Source organism: Oncorhynchus clarkii, chromosome 4 (assembly GCF_045791955.1).
Source record: "Oncorhynchus clarkii lewisi isolate Uvic-CL-2024 chromosome 4, UVic_Ocla_1.0, whole genome shotgun sequence".
In the NCBI taxonomy this organism is placed as follows: Eukaryota; Metazoa; Chordata; class Actinopteri; order Salmoniformes; family Salmonidae; genus Oncorhynchus; species Oncorhynchus clarkii.
Window position 1 is genome coordinate 43,794,114 of NC_092150.1, and position 18,951 is coordinate 43,813,064.

The 18,951-nt window shown below is 42.1% G+C and overlaps 1 pseudogene; it reads left to right on the top strand.

Moving 5' to 3' along the window:
• Positions 1 to 16,655, top strand: part of LOC139407510 (discs large homolog 1-like protein) — a 185,104-nt pseudogene extending 168,449 nt beyond the window's left edge.
• The last annotated feature ends 2,296 nt before the right edge of the window (positions 16,656 to 18,951 follow it).

The window sequence follows — 18,951 nt, forward strand, 5'->3', positions numbered from 1 at the left end:
AACCCTGAAGGAACTGCAAAGCTCCACAGCAGAGAGGGAAGTATCTGTCCATAAAACCACTTTAAGCCGTACACTCCACAGACCACAGAAGAGTGGTCAGAAAAAAGCCATTGCTTAAAGAAAAAAATAAGCAAACACGTTTGTCATTCGCCAAAAGGCATGTGGTTGACTTCCAAAACATATGGAAGAAGGTATTCTGGTCAGGTGAGACTAAAATTGAGCTTTTTAGCCATCAAGGAAAATGTTATGTCTGGCGCAAACCCAACTCCTCTCATCACCCCGAGAACCCCATCCCCAAAGTGAAGCATGGTGGTGGCAGCATCATTCTGTGGGGATGTTTTTCATTGGCAGGGAGTGGGAAACTGGTCAGAATTGAAGGAATGATGGATGGTGCTAAATACAGGGAAGTTCTTGAGGGAAACCTGTTTCAGTCTTCCAGAGATTTGAGAGGGGTTCACCTCCCAGCAGGACAATGACCCTAAGCATACTGCTAAAGCAACACTTGAGTGGTTTAAGGGGACACGTTTAAATGTCTTGGAATGGCCTAGTCAAAGCCCAGATCTTAATCCAATTGAGAATCTGTGGTATGACTTAAAGATTGCTGTTCACCAGCGGAACCCATCCAACTTGAAGGAGCTGGAGCAGTTTTGCCTTGAAGAATGAGAAAAAATCCCGGTGGCCAGATGTGCCAAGCTTATGGAGAGATACCCCAAGAGACTTGCAGTTGTAATTGCTGCAAAATGTGGCATTGGCATTGGGGGGATGAATAGTTATGCACGCTCAAGTTCAGATTTTTTTTTTGTCTTATTTCTTGTTTGTTTCACACAAAATATTTTGCATCTACAAAGTTTTAGGCATGTTGTGTAAATGAAATGATACAAACCCCCCAAAAAATATATTTTTATTCCAGCTTGTAAGGCAACAAAATAGGACAAATGCCAAAGGGGGTGAATACTTTCGCAAGCCACTGTAGCTCCCTAATAATGTGAAAAATGTATTTTATACAGTACTGTGATTTTTCTCTCTCTGCAGGGTCGATTTGACTATGCCAAGACAAACGAGACAGTTCCACCCTCATCTATTGTAGTTGTTTGTCTGCAGGGCGTTGTTTGATGTAATGTTGGTTCTCCTCCAGGGCCCTGTTTGACTATAACAGGACAAAGGACTCTGGGCTGCCCAGCCAGGGGCTTAACTTCCACTTTGGAGACATCCTTCACGTGGTGAACGCCTCCGATGATGAGTGGTGGCAGGCAAGGCACATGACCCACGAAGAAGAGGTAGATGAGGTCGGAGTCATCCCCAGCAGGAGGAGGTGAGAGGTCAGGGTTGCTCAGGTTAGAAGCTGCCGACAGGCACAGATCTAGGGATGGGCAACATGCCGGTCCTTGATCAACACTAGACTTCTCAAACTTAAATCTTATTTTAGTTTGAATTAGTAGGCATCTTGTCAGTTAGCATGGCATTACTTTAAATAAGCCCTCTTACTCACCAGACTCAGCCGTTTGGGGAATTCAGTTTTAAAACCCTATTGCATGTCCTGTGCTTGCTCAGAGTGCTCAGTGTATGCGTGTGCGTGTCAGCACAGCCCAGTGCTAGTCTTATCCCTGGACACAGCATGGTGCCACTGCAACTGGCAATGCACCGTATGGCCATTATGGGGGCAGAGAGTATGTTAACATACAACAACTATTTTTTTTGTTTAGCCAAGAATTGTACTGGGGGGGGGGGGGGGGGTTATAAGTCTTTCAATGAAAAAAAATGAAAAAAGTCCAGTTGAAACAAACACACCTATTAGCCTTACACTTCCTATGTTAAAACAGATGTTTCATTATAGACTTGAGTCTCTCTCTGTATTTCTCTCTTACTCTGTCACGCTTCACCTCTCTTTCCTCCCTCCGTCGCTCTCACCTGGAAGTGAGGAGTGATGGACAGATAATTGACTTCTCACCTGACTCTGTTTCATCTGTCTCCTTGGAAGCTGGATATGATGAGATGGCAGCAGTTGCAGGGTGTTTGGTAGAAAGTTGAATATCACGAGAGTGGGAGTCTATGTCAAAGCATGAGTCATTGTGAGGATAGGCCAACAGGATTGTAGATTCATACGATAGGGTTGCAGTGTGAGCCTATTGCCATGCTCAAGGTAAATGTAAAACTGTTTCCGATACTTGCTATTGTAAAGGAAATTAAGATGAATATAACCTGTAAAAAAACATATATATGTATATATATATATATAAAAGAAAAGAGAGCCCGTAGCAGACATTGAACATCCGTGCTTTGGAGAGTAGCTTGTGGCAGCTGTTAACCCACGTGAAGGCTGAAAGGAAAGCTGTGCTACACTAGCTGTTGAGGGCAGAGCAGAAGACAGTTAGCTTTTCTTATCTGGAGCTCTGAGTTCTTTTACTCTTCTCCCTCCTGCTCTCCAAGGCGTTGACACATTCTCCCGTGATGTCCTCGTTTAACAAAGGGAACTAGGAAGTAGGAGGGAAATGATTTACATTCTAAACTAAAGCTTTATAGAGCTCTGTAGAATTGCCTTGTAGGATGAAATTTAAAAAAAAAGAAAAGGCCATGCAAAGAGTCTCGTTGTTTTCTAAACGTCTTTAAGAACGATTTTGGATTTTGGAAATATTTCCTTCGGGTGTCTCATTTAAGTGAAATGAAAATGTAGCAGGGACTTAATTACTGGTAGATAAAGTATCTTCGGGTGCTGTGTTGTAATGTTGCATCCAAGGCTCACTTAGCAGGAAATAAAAATGGTTGCCCTCAAGGCAACTGTTTTTATTCTTCTGATTACTGAATCACCCCTTTCCTCTCTACTCATCAATCCCAGCAGGGTACTGTGAAAGTTACTATAGAGATGGAACCGGGATTTGAGTCTTCACACACAAGCAATATCCCGTTTCAAGGCACGATTATGTTAAATGTTTCATCAGTGACCCCATGGGTGTAGCCCTCACTCCCTCGCTTTTCAGCCCCTCTCTCTCTCTTCTCTCTTGCAGGGTAGACAGAGCGCGGTTAAAGACTGTCAAATTCAATGCAAGGTCTCAAGACAAAGGGGTGAGTTGATCTCTGTTACATTATCAGTGTTGTTATTGAAATATTGTTTACAATGTAGCAGACGGGGGGCCGGGCTGGCCCACAAGTGACGAAAGTGTGAAGTAGCACAAGCTTAGACCAAGATGGACCTTTCTCCAAGGAAACAACCCAGGACTTTTATTCAGGAAATGAAACAGAATGCTCCACAGAGCTGGGTAACAATAAAACCAAACCAAAAACCTAGCTCCTCTTTGAGCCAGGTTAAACAGCCACCACCCAACCTCCAAGCTAATGATATTCAGGTGTGTGTAATTAAGCTCTTACCCTTCAGGGCCATCCTCTATTCTGGCAAGCAGATGTAGCCAACGAGCAGGAATATACCGGCCATCACACACCCGCACTCTCACTCCATCACAACAATAACATACTCTTCAAAATAAAATAAAAAACTGAACATGCAAGTATTCTTCTGACTTAATTTTGTATGTTTTTAATATGGGCAGAGTACTAAACTTGAGATACACACAGATTTCAAGTCAGCGTTCTATCCATAATTTTTTTAATAATTTTTTACATTTTATTTCACCAGGTAGGCCATAGATAGGCCATAGGAGTGAATAATTACAATTTAGCAGATTAACACTGGAGTGATAAATGATCAGATGAACATGTGCAGGTAGAGATACTGGTGTGCAAAAGAGCAGAAAAGTAAATAAAATAAAAACAGTATGGGGATGAGGTAGGTAAATTGGGTGGGCTATATACCGATGGGTTAGCTGCTCATATAGCAGATGTTTAAAGTTGGTGAGGGAGATAAAAGTCTCAATTTTCAGTGATTTTTGCCATTCATTCCAGTCGCAGGCACCAGAGAACTGGAAGGAAAGGCGGCCAAATTAGGTTTTGGCTTTAGGGATGATCAGTGAGATACACCTGCTGGAGCGCATGCTACGGGTGGGTGTTGCCATCGTGACCAGTGAACTGAGATAAGGCAGAGCTTTACCTAGCATAGACTTGTAGATGATCTGGAGCCAGTGGGTCTGGCGACGAACATGACTAGAGCATACAGGTCGCAGTGGTGGGTGGTATAAGGTGCTTTAGTAACAAAACGAATGGCACTGTGATAAACTGCATCCAGTTTGCTGAGTAGAGTATTGGAAGCTATTTTGTAGATGACATCGCCGAAGTCGGGGATCGGTAGGATAGTCAGTTTTACTAGGGTAAGTTTTGCGGCGTGAGTGAAGGAGGCTTTGTTGAGAAATAGAAAGCCGACACTAGATTTGATTTTGGATTGGATATGTTTGAAATGAGTCTGGAAGGAGAGTTTGCAGTCTAGCCAGACACCTAGGTACTTATAGACGTCCACATATTCTAGGTCGGAACCATCCAGGGTGGTGATGCTATTCGGGCGTGCGGGTGCAGGCAGCGAACTGTTGAAAAGCATGCATTTGGTTTTACTAGCGTTTAAGAGCAGTTGGAGGCCACGGAAGGAGTGTTGTATGGCATTGAAGCTCGTTTTGGAGGTTAGATAGCACAGTGTCCAAGGAAGGGCCAGAAGTATACAGAATGGTGTCGTCTGCGTAGAGGTGGATCAGGAAATCGCCCGCAGCAAGAGCAACATAATTGATATATACAGAGAAAAGAGTCGGCCCGAGAATTGAACCCTGTGGTACCCCCATAGAGACTGCCAGAGTAAGCTATTATTTTCTATCCATATAACCTAAATTAATGTACTAATATCTGACTGTCTGAGGCTGTCTGTGTAAGAGTCTGAGGCTGCATGTCTACCGTGATCACTGTTCAGTTCTCCTAGCCACAACACTTTTGTTATATTTCCCACCTGACTCAGTGAATCTCCCAGAGGAAAACTGTGCTGCGTTGAAACAGCGGTGGGTTCCAGCACAAATTCTGTACAGCTCTAATCAGTGCCCAAATTCACAAAGCGTCTCAGAGTAGAATTGCTCATGAAGGATAAGATGTTTTTTCCTATTCATCGTGATCTAAAAAGCAAAACTGATCATAGATCAGCACTCCTACTCTGATTGCTCTAAATTCAGGTGGTGCAAGTGTCAATCGCAGGTAAATTGCACTTTCGCCATATAAAAACTTGGGCACTGGCATTTTCCACCCATTAGGCCAGGTTCGGCAATTTGCCTGTCTAATATCAGTTTGCTTGCGCTGAGGTGGGAGGGTAGGAAATGTTTGCCCATACATAACCTCACCTCCACCATGGGGCTCTCTGTTCACAACATTGACATCAGCAACTGCTCGCCCACACGACGCCATTCATCTGCTATCTGCCCGGTACAGTTGAAAATGGGATTCATCCGTGACAAGCACACTTCTCCAGCATGCCGGTGGTCATCGAAGGTGAGCATTTGCCCACTGAAGTCGGTTCCGATGTCGAACTGCAGTCAGGTCAAGACCCTGGTGAGGACAACGAGCATGCAGATTTGCTTACCTGAGACGGTTTCTGACAGTTTGTGCAGAAATTCTTCGGTTGTGCAAACTCAGTTTCATCAGTTGTCCGGTGGCTGGTCTCAGACGATTCTGCAGGTGAAGAAGCCGTATGTCCTGGGCTGGCATGGTTATACTTGGTCTGCGGTTGTGAGGTCAGTTGGATGTACTGCCAAATTCTCTAAAATGACGTTGGAGGCAGCTTATGGTAGAGAAATGAACATTCAGTTCTCTGGCAACAGCTCTGGTTGACATTCCTGCAGTCAGCATGCCAATTGTATGCTCCCTCAACTTGAGACATTTGTGGCATTGTGTTGTGTGACAAAACTGCACATTTTACTGGCCTTTTATTGTCCCCATCACAAGGTGCACCTGTGTAATGATCATGTCGTTTAATTGGCTTCTTGATATGCCACACCTGTTAGGTGGATGGATTATCTTGGAAAAGTAGAAATGATCACTAACAGGGATACTAAATTTGTTCTCCAAATTTGAGAGAAATACGCTTTGTGTGCATGGAACATTTCTGGGATCTTTTATTTCAGTAATGAAACTTTACTTTTACATGTTGCGTTTTATATCTTTGTTCAGTGTACATCACCAATGTTTTATTAAAATATCACCAGCACCATATTAGACATTATTTTTGTCCAACTTCTGTGACCGGTTTGGACACATTATGTGCAATGCCCATTGCATGAAAGGTGTAATTGACTGTAGGAAGTCTGTTTAGCAACACTAACTTTGTCTAGCAACATCCTTTTGTCAGATACATATTCCACTTCACTCTGTTGGACCCAACTGTCAAAATCGTGAGAATTCCGATCACTGTCTGTGGTGCTGAACAATGTTACTTCTAAACTGATGGTGCCGCAGTAAGCCCTGAGACTGTCCCGGGACAGCAGCACAGAACAAATATTAGCCAATTTCCCTTTTAACACTACGTTTCCCTTTACTGTAGCAATTGTGATTGAATCAACGTAATATTAGCCGCTTTAAATGCAACATACCGAAACAAAACCAACTATGCAAGACTCAGTATGCCAAACTATGCAATAGTTTCTGCAACAGAATCGGAGTAGGATTCTGTTGCATTGACACACAGGACTCAGCCCGTACTCTACACAGACCTGTGCAGCACAACTAATCAGAGCTGCAGTAGGCCTATGTGCAACTAGACCATTGCTATATATGGATCTGTGCCCTTTTACTTTGAACTGGACTGTTAACAGCATGAGCGGTTGTGAGTAGATGTGCGTTATTCAGAGGGGTTGGGTTAAATGCAGAGTACACATTTCAGCCCTTCTGTTTTGAGATCTAAGGGAGAGCTTCATGTAGCCACGTGCAAATGTTCTTCTTATCCTTTGCTAGTTAGTGAGTTATTAGCCCAGTTATAGATTATTTGTAGTCAGCAATAGGGGAGTGATTGCTTCCTACAAGAGCACAATACGCCTACATTTCTAGGCAGCTTTGAAAAGCAAGTCAGGTAAAGAGCTTTTCTTTCGTCTTAAAGGGGCAGATTAGTGTTTTGAGACAGGCTTGAATGAGCTAAGTAGACAGAGGGTAGCATCATTTGTCTGATTCTCTGTAATAATGGTATGGGAATAAAAATGCAGTTTATTTTGTAAAGTGGGGTTTCAAACACAACATTTTCAGTCACTTCCTTGTCTAAAGGACATGTCAAGCATGTTTTTTTTAAAGTACTATGGAATGTAGGCCTACATTGAACACCACATTGACTGCTACTGTAGGCTGAAAGATAAAACAGCTATTTCCATGTTAAAATGTTATGATGCATTTTCTCTTTTTTGTTGTTGATGGTAGGCCTACATTATGATCAAATAGCCACAGTAGCCTATTTGGACTTAGTTAGCATGCCTTGGGGGTATGATCTTTGATCTTTGTAGCTAGCTAAGTAAACAATGAATCCCAACACATGATGTAACGTTAGTTAGCGAGCAAGCCAGCTAGCATTAACTAGCTAACAGTACACTTGAACTTGAAATGAAAATACTTTGTCAAAATTAGACGAGTCTTCTGTAAGACATGTAGCCAGCTAAACAATGGACCATAATCACATGACGTTACTACCCTGCATGAATCTGCAGGTAGCTAACCAACCAGGTTCTATGGCTATAACTAGTCAAGTAAATGTGTGATACGAAGAATAAGATCATACACATAACATTAGCTAGCGACCCAGCCAGCTAATGTTAGCTAGCTAACAGTAAACTTGAAATGAAACCACTTTCTGTCAAACTGAAAGTAGCTAGCTAGACCATCTTACCAGTATACATCATAGTTGGATGCGTCTCCTGTCTGATGCCATGCATGGTTGCCCTTAGTTTGACGATGTACTTCAGACTGGTGTTTTCTCCATCTCCTTAGCTATTGTTAGGTTCTTATTTTTCAATTGACTCACATACACTAGAGAAGCTTTAACCAAGTTTAATCATCCCCAAAGGTTCTGTACAGCTGTGATCAGACAACAAAAGATTTCAGACTTCACAGTTTATACGCATCCCACTTAAGACACTCCCCTTTCTCGTCAATCCTTACATTTTATGATTCTACAGGAAGCTAATAAAGAGGGTAACAGGATTCCAAACATTTATTACTCTTAAAAGAATCCGGTTCTCACCTCCTGACCTCAACCCCTCTTTCATCTAATACACAGATGTCCATCGGTCTCCCCTGTATCAACACATCGCTCTCCTCTCCTCCATCAAACACATTCCAAAGCCTTCTTCTTTCTTCTGAGAACCATTCACTTCTAACATAACCCAGTCTCTTTCATTTCATATCATTCATTTAATATCTCAATGTTCAAAGTTTAGCCGATTCCAGCACTATCATACTCGAATTCCACAGATTTTTCAAAACTCGGTCCTCCAGAAATCGGAGGGCATACACAAAAGCTAGCTAACAGTACACTTTAACTTGACATTAGGTTTAAGCAGTTTTACTACGCACTACATGTTCTTAAAAGCCGCATTCAACACGATTACCTAGACATACTGACCAGCTCAATAGACAGACCAATCCAAACTCATCTATTGGCATGTCCAGCCCAATCATTATCTCAGTCCATCGTGGCTAGCGGGAAGGTTGTTCACTTTTTCTGTGGCTTAACCAACAAGGCTCGTAATTTAACAATTGTATTTGTATTTACAGATGGCATACAAGTTTGATATAAAGGCACATGACATGTTCAAGAAGGCATTTATTTTTTAAATTTACGTTCAAACGGCTCTCCTGTGAAGTGTCATACGCCTAGTTTCCTGAATCGGGATACAAATGCATCCAACAAGTTTGTAGAGTCACAAGCTTGTTGCAGTCATTGCATGCTAGAAATATGGGACCAAATATTAAACTTTTGACTACTTTATTTATAAAAATCTTTAGGGGTGTCAAATCACCCCACTCCTCTGCACACTCCACTGGCTTCCAGTCGAGGCTCGTATCAAGACCCTGGTGCTTGCCTACGGAGCAGCAAGGGAAACTACACCTTCTTACCTACATCCCAACCCGAGCACTCCGTTCTGCCACCTCTGGTCTCTTGGCCCTACCACCCTTACGGGAGGTCTGTGGACTGAGCCTGCGTCTCCAGTAGCTTTGCTCATTGGTTTATCAGTTAGTCAGTTTGACTTCAGTGCAGCACTGCGGTTGTGCATGATGGTTGAACAGCATGATGTGTTCCAGTAATGAATATCTCTCTTGTGGTTGTGTCTCCTGTTGCTTTGCTCTCTGACGACTACTTCACAGGTCCCTGACAACAAAGCACTGAGTAAGTCTGTCACACAACCATCTGAAGCTTGTAATAAATTGTATAAATTGTCATTTAAGCCTTAGCCATGACATCCAATGCATTGTCATCAAAATCTCTCTCTGGCACCCAGCCTCTATTTTGACAATCGGCTTAGTTTGATTACATAAAAACATTTATACAAAACAGTGTGCTTTATTTCTATTCCATTCAAAGCCCAAACAGTACCTCTAAACATACATTGCATCCATGTAACACGACCCAACACTCATATTTCTAACAGATCATCTTGACATCGGCCTCTGTACACTGATCAGCATTTACACTGTGGTTAGCGTTACATTATGACCAGCACACTGAGTCAGTGTGATGTCACTAAATCAATGGTGACTCGTCGGTGGGTATTGTACTGCAGATCATGTATGCTGCTTTAGCATTGTTATAGCAGGCTCCTCAACATTATTGGTATTTGTTTCCCCTTACTCAGCATAGATAGGCCAGTTTAGAGACACATAGTCTGTCGAATAATGTACTGTAGGGGACATAATCGACAGTCCTGACTCCTGTGTAGTCCAGAAGACTTAACTCTGATGATCCAAAGTTTTAATCTTAAAAATTAATATAAAAAATGTTTTAAAGAATATAAAATCACAAAACTACAATAATGTGTGTTTGTTACAGAGGTGTCAGAATCACCTTTTTGTTGGGGATCTTTTCTGTTGAAAATATCCCTATTCTACCCCCTTGGCATTGTTAAGACCCTTCAGTATGGTTTTAACCGTAACTTAAAACACATATTTTTAGTTCACCTTTATTTCTTCACGGTATAATCTTTTACAAGAGACCTGTTCCGAGATGGCCACAGTGTTGGAAGGAAAAACACACATTAGCATGGTGTATAAAGCTCTATGACCTTGACTTGGCCATGACATGCACCTTGACGTGATTTGATAGGATGACCTGCTCTGATCAAATTTTAGGATGAAAGAGGAAGGTCTCACAGATTATACCGTCACGCTGCCCTTCACAAAACCTAACTTGAGAGGGTATCGTTTTTAGAAAGTACAATATTCACACCTCCATCTTCAAAACGTTCCTAGCACTGCCCTCTCCTGGTGATCCTGTGTGTCTTCATGTTGTGACCTTGTATTACATGTACTCAATAGACATCAGTGGGAGCGGGCATCTGTATCTACATGTTTCTGTGATGCTGACATTCCCTTTGTTATACTTTCAGAGCATGCAACCTCTAATGCCAGCGATAGTGAAAGTAATTACCATATGTCCTGGTGTCCCCCTCCTTCCCTCCCTCAATCCCTACCTCCGCCGACGGGCTGCCTGTATTCTTTCATTTGTTTTGCATGTCTCCATCATCTGTTTTATGATCTCTTCTGTTTGTTTGGTCTGAGCAGCATACTCCGAGGATCACACATGTTAGAGTCCACATGCTACTTCAGGGATGCATGTTGAAATAGCAGTCGTATTAGGACAGTGGTTCTCAATAAGACTCATGAGACCATAGGCTTACTGGTAAAATTCCCATGCAGGGTTCTTCAGGGGTACTCTGGACAGAGCTACTGTAAATGTATTTGGTGGTACAGTAGCCAAAAAAGGTTGAGAACCACTGTATTAGAACAGTTACTGGATTGATATGAAAACAATGTGGAGCTTTACCAGTGTATTTGTGTGAGAGGAACAGAGTCTGCTGTTGTGACTATACAGCTTGTGTTCTGCTTTCTCTACTGCAATTAAATAGTTTTTAAGAAATCTGCTCATGCATATTCACAAGCTTCGTGGCATGCACATTAGCTACTCTTTTAATGTTCTGTACAGATGGAGCGAAGGGTCATTATGTTAACTCCATTTTGATACGCACACTTATAACAGGGACAAGGAGATTACTGACCCACACACACACACACACAGCTTGCCAACAGCTGGTCTGACTCCTAACCATAATCACAGTATCTACTGCATCGCCACTATTTGTCTAAACATGGCCGCCTGTTCTGTCCATCCTATCAGGTGGCCAGGAGGAGTACGTCCTGTCCTACGAGCCGGTCACACAGCAGGAAGGTAAGACGCAGCTTACATTATCATCTCTGTCACACATCTGACAGCAGCAGTATCACAGGATAGCTCAGCTCTCACTGCCCCATTAGAGTTAGTTATCTCACTTGGTTACGGTATCTTAGTTGGTTTGTAAATCATAGTTAGTTAGCTTAGAATTAGTTACAGTGGCAGGCGAAAGTATTCACCCCCTTGGCATTTGTCCTATTTTGTTGCCTTACAACCTGGAATTAAAATAGATTTTTGGGGGGTTTGTGTCATTTCATTTACACAACATGCCTACCACATTGAAGATGCAAAATATTTTGGGGGTGAAATAAACAACAAATAAGACAAAAAATCAGAACTTGAGCGTGCATAACTATTCATCCCCCACAATGCCAATACTTTGTGGAGCCACTTTTTGCAGCAATTACTGCTGCAAGTCTCTTGGGGTATGTCTCGCTTGGCACATCTAGCCACTGGGATTTTTGGCCATTCTACAAGGCAAAACTGCTCCAGCTCCTTCAAGTTGGATGGGTTCCGCTGGTGTACAGCAATCTTTAAGTCATACCACAGATTCTCAGTTGGATTGAGGTCGGAGCTTTGACTAGGCCTTTCCAAGATATTTAAATGTTTCCCCTTAAACCAGTAGTATGCTTAGGGTCATTGTCCTGCTGGAAGGTGAACCTCCAGAGATTTGAGACTGGGATGGAGGACTGAAACAGGTTTCCCTCAAGAATTTCCCTGTATTTAGCACCATCCATCATTCCTTCAATTCTGACCAGTTTCCATCTCCCTGTCGACGGGAAAAACATGAATGGTGTTCTCAGGTTTGTGCCAGACATAGTGTTTTCCTTGATGGCCAAAAAGAAACATTTTTGTCATCTGACCAGAGTACCTTCCATATGTTTGGGGACTCTACTACACGCCTTTTGGCGAACACCAAACGTTTGCTTATTTTTTTTCTTTAAGCAATGGCTTTTTTCTGACCACTCTTCCGCAAAGCACAGCTGTGGAGTGTAAAGTTTAATGTGGTCCTATGGACAGATACTCCAATCTCCGCTGTGGAGCTTTGCAGCTACTTCAGGGTTATCTTTGGTTGCTTTTTTGCCTTTGACTAATGCCCTCCTTGTCTGGTACGTGAGTTTTGATGGGTGGCCCTCTCTTGGCAGGTTTGTTGTGGTGCCATATTATTTAAAACATTTTAATAATGGATTTAATGGTGCTCTGTGGGATGTTCAAAGTTTTGGATATTTTGTTTTATAACCCACCCCTGATCTGTACTTCTCCACAACTTTGTCCCTGACCTGTTTGGCGAGCTCCTTGGTTTTCATAGTGTCGCTTGCTTGCTGGTGTTGCAGACTCTGGGGCCTTTCAGAATATGTGTGTACAGTTGAAGTCTGAAGTTTACATACACTTAGGTTGGAGTCATTAAAAATTGTTTTTCAACCACTCCATAAAATTCTTATTAACAAACTATTGTTTTGGCAAGTTGGTTAGGACATGTACTTTGTGCATAACACAAGTAATTTTTCGAACAATTGTTTACAGACAGATTATTTCAGTGTATCACAATTCCAGTGGGTCAGAGGTTTATATACACTAAGTTGACTGTGCCTTTAAACAGCATGGACAATTCCAGAAAATGATGTCATGCCTTTAGAAGCTTCTGATAGGCTAATTGACTCAAACGGTATCAATTGGAGGTGCACCTGTGGATGTATTTCAAGGCATACCTTGAAACTCAGTGCCTCTTTGCTTGACATCATTGGAAAATCAAAAGAAATCAGCCAATACCTCAGAAAAAATATTGTAGACCTCCAAGTCTGGTTCATCCTTTGGAGCAATTTCCAAACACCTGAAGGTACCACGTTCATCTGTACAAACAATCGTACGCAACTATAAACACCATGGGACCACGCAGCCGTCACACCGTTCAGGAAGGAGACTCGTTCTGTCTCTTAGAGATGAACGTAATTTAGTGCGAAAAGTGCAAATCAATCCCAGAACAACAGCAAAGGACCATGTGAAGATGCTGGAGGAAACGGGTACAAAAGTATCTATATCCACAATAAAACAAGTCGTATATTGACCTAACCTGAAAGGCAGCTCAGCAAGGAAGAAGCCACTGCTCCAAAACTGCCATAAAAAAAGCCAGACTACGGTTTGCAACTGCACATGGAAACAAATATCGTATTTTTTTTAGAAATGTCCTCTGGTCTGATGAAACAAAAATATAACTGTTTGGCCATAATGACCATTGTTATGTTTGGAAGGAAAAGGGGAAGGCTTGCACGCCAAAGAACACCATCCCAACCGTAAAGCACGGGGGTGCCAGCATCATGTTGTGGGGGTGCTTTGCTGCAGGAGGGACTGGTGCACTTCACAAAATAGATGGCATCATGAGGAAGGACAATTATGTGGATATATTGAAGCAACATCTCAAGACATCAGTCAGGAAGTTAAAGCTTGGTCGCAAATGGGTCTTCCAAATGGACAATGACCCCAAGCATACTTCCAAAGTTGTTGCAAAATGGCTTAAGGACAACAAAGTCAAGGTATTGGAGTGGCCATCACAAAGCCCTGACCTCAGTCCTGTTGTGGGCAGATCTGAAAAAGCATGTGCGAGCATGGAGGCCTACAAACCTGACTCAGTTACACCAGCTCTGTCAGGAGGAATGGGCCAAAATTCACCTAACTTATTGTGGGAAGCTTGTGGAAGGTTCCCCAAAACGTTTGACCCAAGTTAAACAATTTAAAGGCAATACACTCGATTAGTATTTGGTATCATGTAAACTTCTGACCCACTTGGAATGTGATGAAAGAAATAATATCTGAAATAAATTATTCTCTACTATTATTCTGACATTTCACATTCTTAAATAAAGTGGTGATCCTAACTGACCTAAGACAGGGAATTTTTACTAGGGTTAAATGTCAGGAATTGTGAAACTGAATTTAAATATATTTGACTAAGGTGTATGTAAACTTCCGACTTAGATTGCACACAGATGTGGACTTTATGTGACTTCTGAAGGTAACTGGTTGCACCAGATCTTATTTAGGGGATTCATAGGAAAAGGGGTGAATGCATATGCACCTACTTCTTTTCAGTTACATTTTTTTGCACTTTTGAAACAAGTTATTTTTTTCACTTAACCAATTTGGACTATTTTGTATATGCCCGTTACATGAAATCCAAATAAATATCTAATTAAATTACAGATTGTAATGCAAGGGGGTGAATAATTTTGCTTATACAAGGGCAGTATTGATACAGTAAATCCTTCTTGTCTATCCAGTGAACTACACACGACCCGTCATCATCCTGGGGCCAATGAAGGACCGTATCAACGATGACCTCATCTCAGAGTTCCCTGACAAATTTGGATCCTGTGTCCCACGTGAGAACCAACATTTTTGTTACATACACAATTTTATGTTTTTATTTACATTTTAGTCATTTATCAGACGCCCGTATCCAGAGCAGGTTACAGGAGCAATTAAGGTTAAGCACCTTGCTCAAGGGCATATTGACAGATGTTTCACCTCGTCGGCTCAGCGTTATGAACCAGCAACCTTTTGATTACTGGCCCAACGTTCTTAACCGCTAGGCTACCTGCCATCCTATGTTGACCCTTGTCTTGTACCTAGAGGTGTGATAACGAGTTTGCAAGAGTTGTCGATAATTAAATGTATCAAACAAAGATAACTACATTTCCATGAAACAATCTGTTTGGTTTTCCAGACACGACCAGACTAAAACGGGATTACGAGGTGGATGCCAGAGACTACCATTTTGTGGTGTCCAGGGAGCAGATGGAGAAAGACATCCAGGATCACAAGTTCATCGAGGCAGGCCAGTACAACAACCACCTGTATGGAACCAGCATCCAGTCTGTACGGGAGGTCGCTGAGAAGGTGAGTAGAGGAGGATGTGTCAGCATATGGCTGTTGTGATGTGATGAGTTGTCTTATCTATTGCTCTTTATCTCCAGGGGAAGCATTGCATCCTGGATGTTTCAGGCAACGCCATCAAACGACTACAGTCGACCATGCTCTACCCCATTGCTATTTTCGTCAAGCCCAAGTCTGTGGAGAATATCCTGTAAGTTGTTTTGATTCAACATGTCATTTTCATATTAAGAGGCCAAAGCAATGGCAATTAAGAGTTCAGACTCACTGTGTTTTTATTCAGTCACCTATTAGCTGTACATAGGGCAATGTCTTAGTCATCCTTTCTCGCGCTCTCTCTCCTCCCTATAGAGAGATAAATAAGAGGCTAACAGAGGACCAGGGGAGGAAGACGTTTGACAGAGCCATAAAACTGGAGCAGGAGTTCACTGAGCACTTCACTGGTGAGTCCAGCCCCCCACACCAGTCCATTCTCAACCTGCTTCACACACTACATCTATTTCCGCACTTAGCATGATGACAAGTGTCTGTAGCAGATCCCTGAATTAAATAATGGGCAAAATACGGGAAAGCCTGTCCTTCCTATAATATATACTGAGTATACAAAACATTAAGATCACCTCTTTCCATGACAGACTGATTAGATGAAGCTGTGATCCCTTATTGATGTCACTTGTTAAATCCACTTCAATCAGTGTAAATGAAGGCAGGTTAAAGGCAGGTTAAAGAAGGATTTTTAAGCATTGAGACATGGATTGTGTATTTGTGCCATTCAGATGGTGAATGGACACAACAAAAGATTTAAGTGCCTTTGAGCGGGATATGGTAGTAGGTGCCAGGCGCACCGGTTTGTGTCAAGAACTGCAACACTGCTGGGTTTTTTTTACGCTCAGCTGTTTCCTGTGTGTATCAAAGGTCTGTCACCCAAAGGGCATCCAGACAACTTGACACAACTGTGGGAAGCATTGGAGTCAACAACGGACAGCATTCATGTGGAACGCTATCAACACTGTGTAGAGTCCATGCCCCGTGAATTGAATTTGTTCTTAGGGCATAATGGGGTGGTGCAACTCAATGTTAGGAAGTTGTTCCTAATGTTTTGTGTACTCAGTGTATGCATTTAGTATCTTTGAGATGTAGTAAGTAGCCTTGCTCGAGCCTTGGTTTGTGCGAGACGGAACGGCTCATACGATCAGGAACCTATATCCTGTTTCTGTAGCATGAGGCAGCTTAATCCTAAATTCCTAGACCGAACGCTAGTCTATCACTGCTATGTAGTGATGTGTTTAATGTATATCCCCTCTGTGTCGCTGCAGCTATAGTCCAGGGGGACTCTCTGGAGGAGATCTACAACACGGTGAAAATCATCATCGAGGAGCAGTCAGGACCCTTCATCTGGGTGCCTGCCAAGGAGAAGTTGTGAAAAGAGTGAAAGGAGGACAGAAGAGAGTACCCTTATTTTCTTTAAGTGGTCTTCATGTCTTCTCTGATTTTACGTATTTTTATCAACCTGGCCTGCTGTGATCGCTGGCCCTCTAACCCCCCCCCCCCCACACACACACACACACATACATGCATGCATACATATATACAGTACACACACGTCTCCATCTTTCTCTCACACACAAACACCACCCTGCTCCCCTCTGTCACACTGGCTAGAGAGCTGATCACGCGTTGGAGTTGATGATCTATCTTTCTCTCTCTCACACACACACACGCACAAAATTATTTAATGCTGTCTCTTTCTCTCACACACAAACATACACTCTCTGGGGTTTTCTTGGGCTGTCTCTGACTGGTGTCTGGACCTTGTCTCTGGATGTTTTTCATGCTTATGGGGGGATTTGTTTTTGGTACAATTCCTTAATGTTTAAGGAACATGATTTTAGATGCAATATTAATTATATATTTTTCCCTTTTTTTTCATGTATAGGTTCGTCAAAGGAAATGACATGAGGCAAAACTTAGCACGTTATAGCTTTAAAGAGCATGTTTCGGACATGTTTTCTTGTCACGTTTTTGTTCTTTATTTCTCATTTGGACTTGTATCTGAACTGCATTACTCATCGCCATTATTTTTCACATGTTGCATATCCATGCACACCAACGTACGTCTCTGCTCATCTGAAGCAGCCATGCATACCTGTTTTAGTCTTTTCGAACTGCGCAGAGGTAACTAGGTGAGTAGTTTTCTATCATTAGCCGCCTTCGTTCACTACGATCCATGATGGTTTTAATCTATTCATGTCACTAAGCTTTTTTGGGGGGGGGGGGGGGTCTACTTCCCGACCAGAAATAGAGTGAATGAACGAATGGCTGTTTTTGAACTGACTCCAGGTGTCCATGTATTAATATTAGGAGCAAAACACTGATGCAAAATAATGAATTGTACACTGAGATTTTAACTGATATTTAACCTTCAGTCTACTGCCTATTTTGTAATAATAAAATGTCTATATTGAGCTTTACTTAAACTCTTACAGATATGGGGAATTATTTTCTTTGTGTTTGAAGGTACAGTTTATTAATATATAACAGAACCAGTCAAAAGTTTGGACACCTACTCAATCCATGGTTTGTTTTATTTTTTAATATTTTCTACATTGTAGAATAATAGTGAAGGCATCAACACTATAAAATAACACATTGAATCATGCAGTAACATAAAGTGTTAAACAAATCTACAGTGCCTTGCGAAAGTATTCGGCCCCCTTGAACTTTGCGACCTTTTGCCACATTTCAGGCTTCAAACATAAAGATATAAAACTGTATTTTTTTGTGAAGAATCAACAACAAGTGGGACACAATCATGAAGTGGAACGACATTTATTGGATATTTCAAACTTTTTTAACAAGTCAAAAACTGAAAAATTGGGCGTGCAAAATTATTCAGCCCCTTTACTTTCAGTGCAGCAAACTCTCTCCAGAAGTTCAGTGAGGATCTCTGAATGATCCAATGTTGACCTAAATGACTAATGATGATAAATACAATCCACCTGTGTGTAATCAAGTCTCCGTATAAATGCACCAGCACTGTGATAGTCTCAGAGGTCCGTTAAAAGCGCAGAGAGCATCATGAAGAACAAGGAACACACCAGGCAGGTCCGAGATACTGTTGTGAAGAAGTTTAAAGCCGGATTTGGATACAAAAAGATTTCCCAAGCTTTAAACATCCCAAGGAGCACTGTGCAAGCGATAATATTGAAATGGAAGGAGTATCAGACCACTGCAAATCTACCAAGACCTGGCCGTCCCTCTAAACTTTCAGCTCATACAAGGAGAAGACTGATCAGAGATGCAGCCAAGAGGCCCATGATCACTCTGGATGAACTGCAGAGATCTACAGCTGAGGTGGGAGACTCTGTCCATAGGACAACAATCAGTCATATATTGCACAAATCTGGCCTTTATGGAAGAGTGGCAAGAAGAAAGCCATTTCTTAAAGATATCCATAAAAAGTGTTGTTTAAAGTTTGCCACACGCCACCTGGGAGACACACCAAACATGTGGAAGAAGGTGCTCTGGTCAGATGAAACCAAAATTGAACTTTTTGACAACAATGCAAAACGTTATGTTTGGCTTAAAAGCAACACAGCTGAACACCCCATCCCCACTGTCAACCATGGTGGTGGCAGCATCATGGTTTGGGCCTGCTTTTCTTCAGCAGGGACAGGGAAGATGGTTAAAATTGATGGGAAGATGGACGGAGCCAAATACAGGAC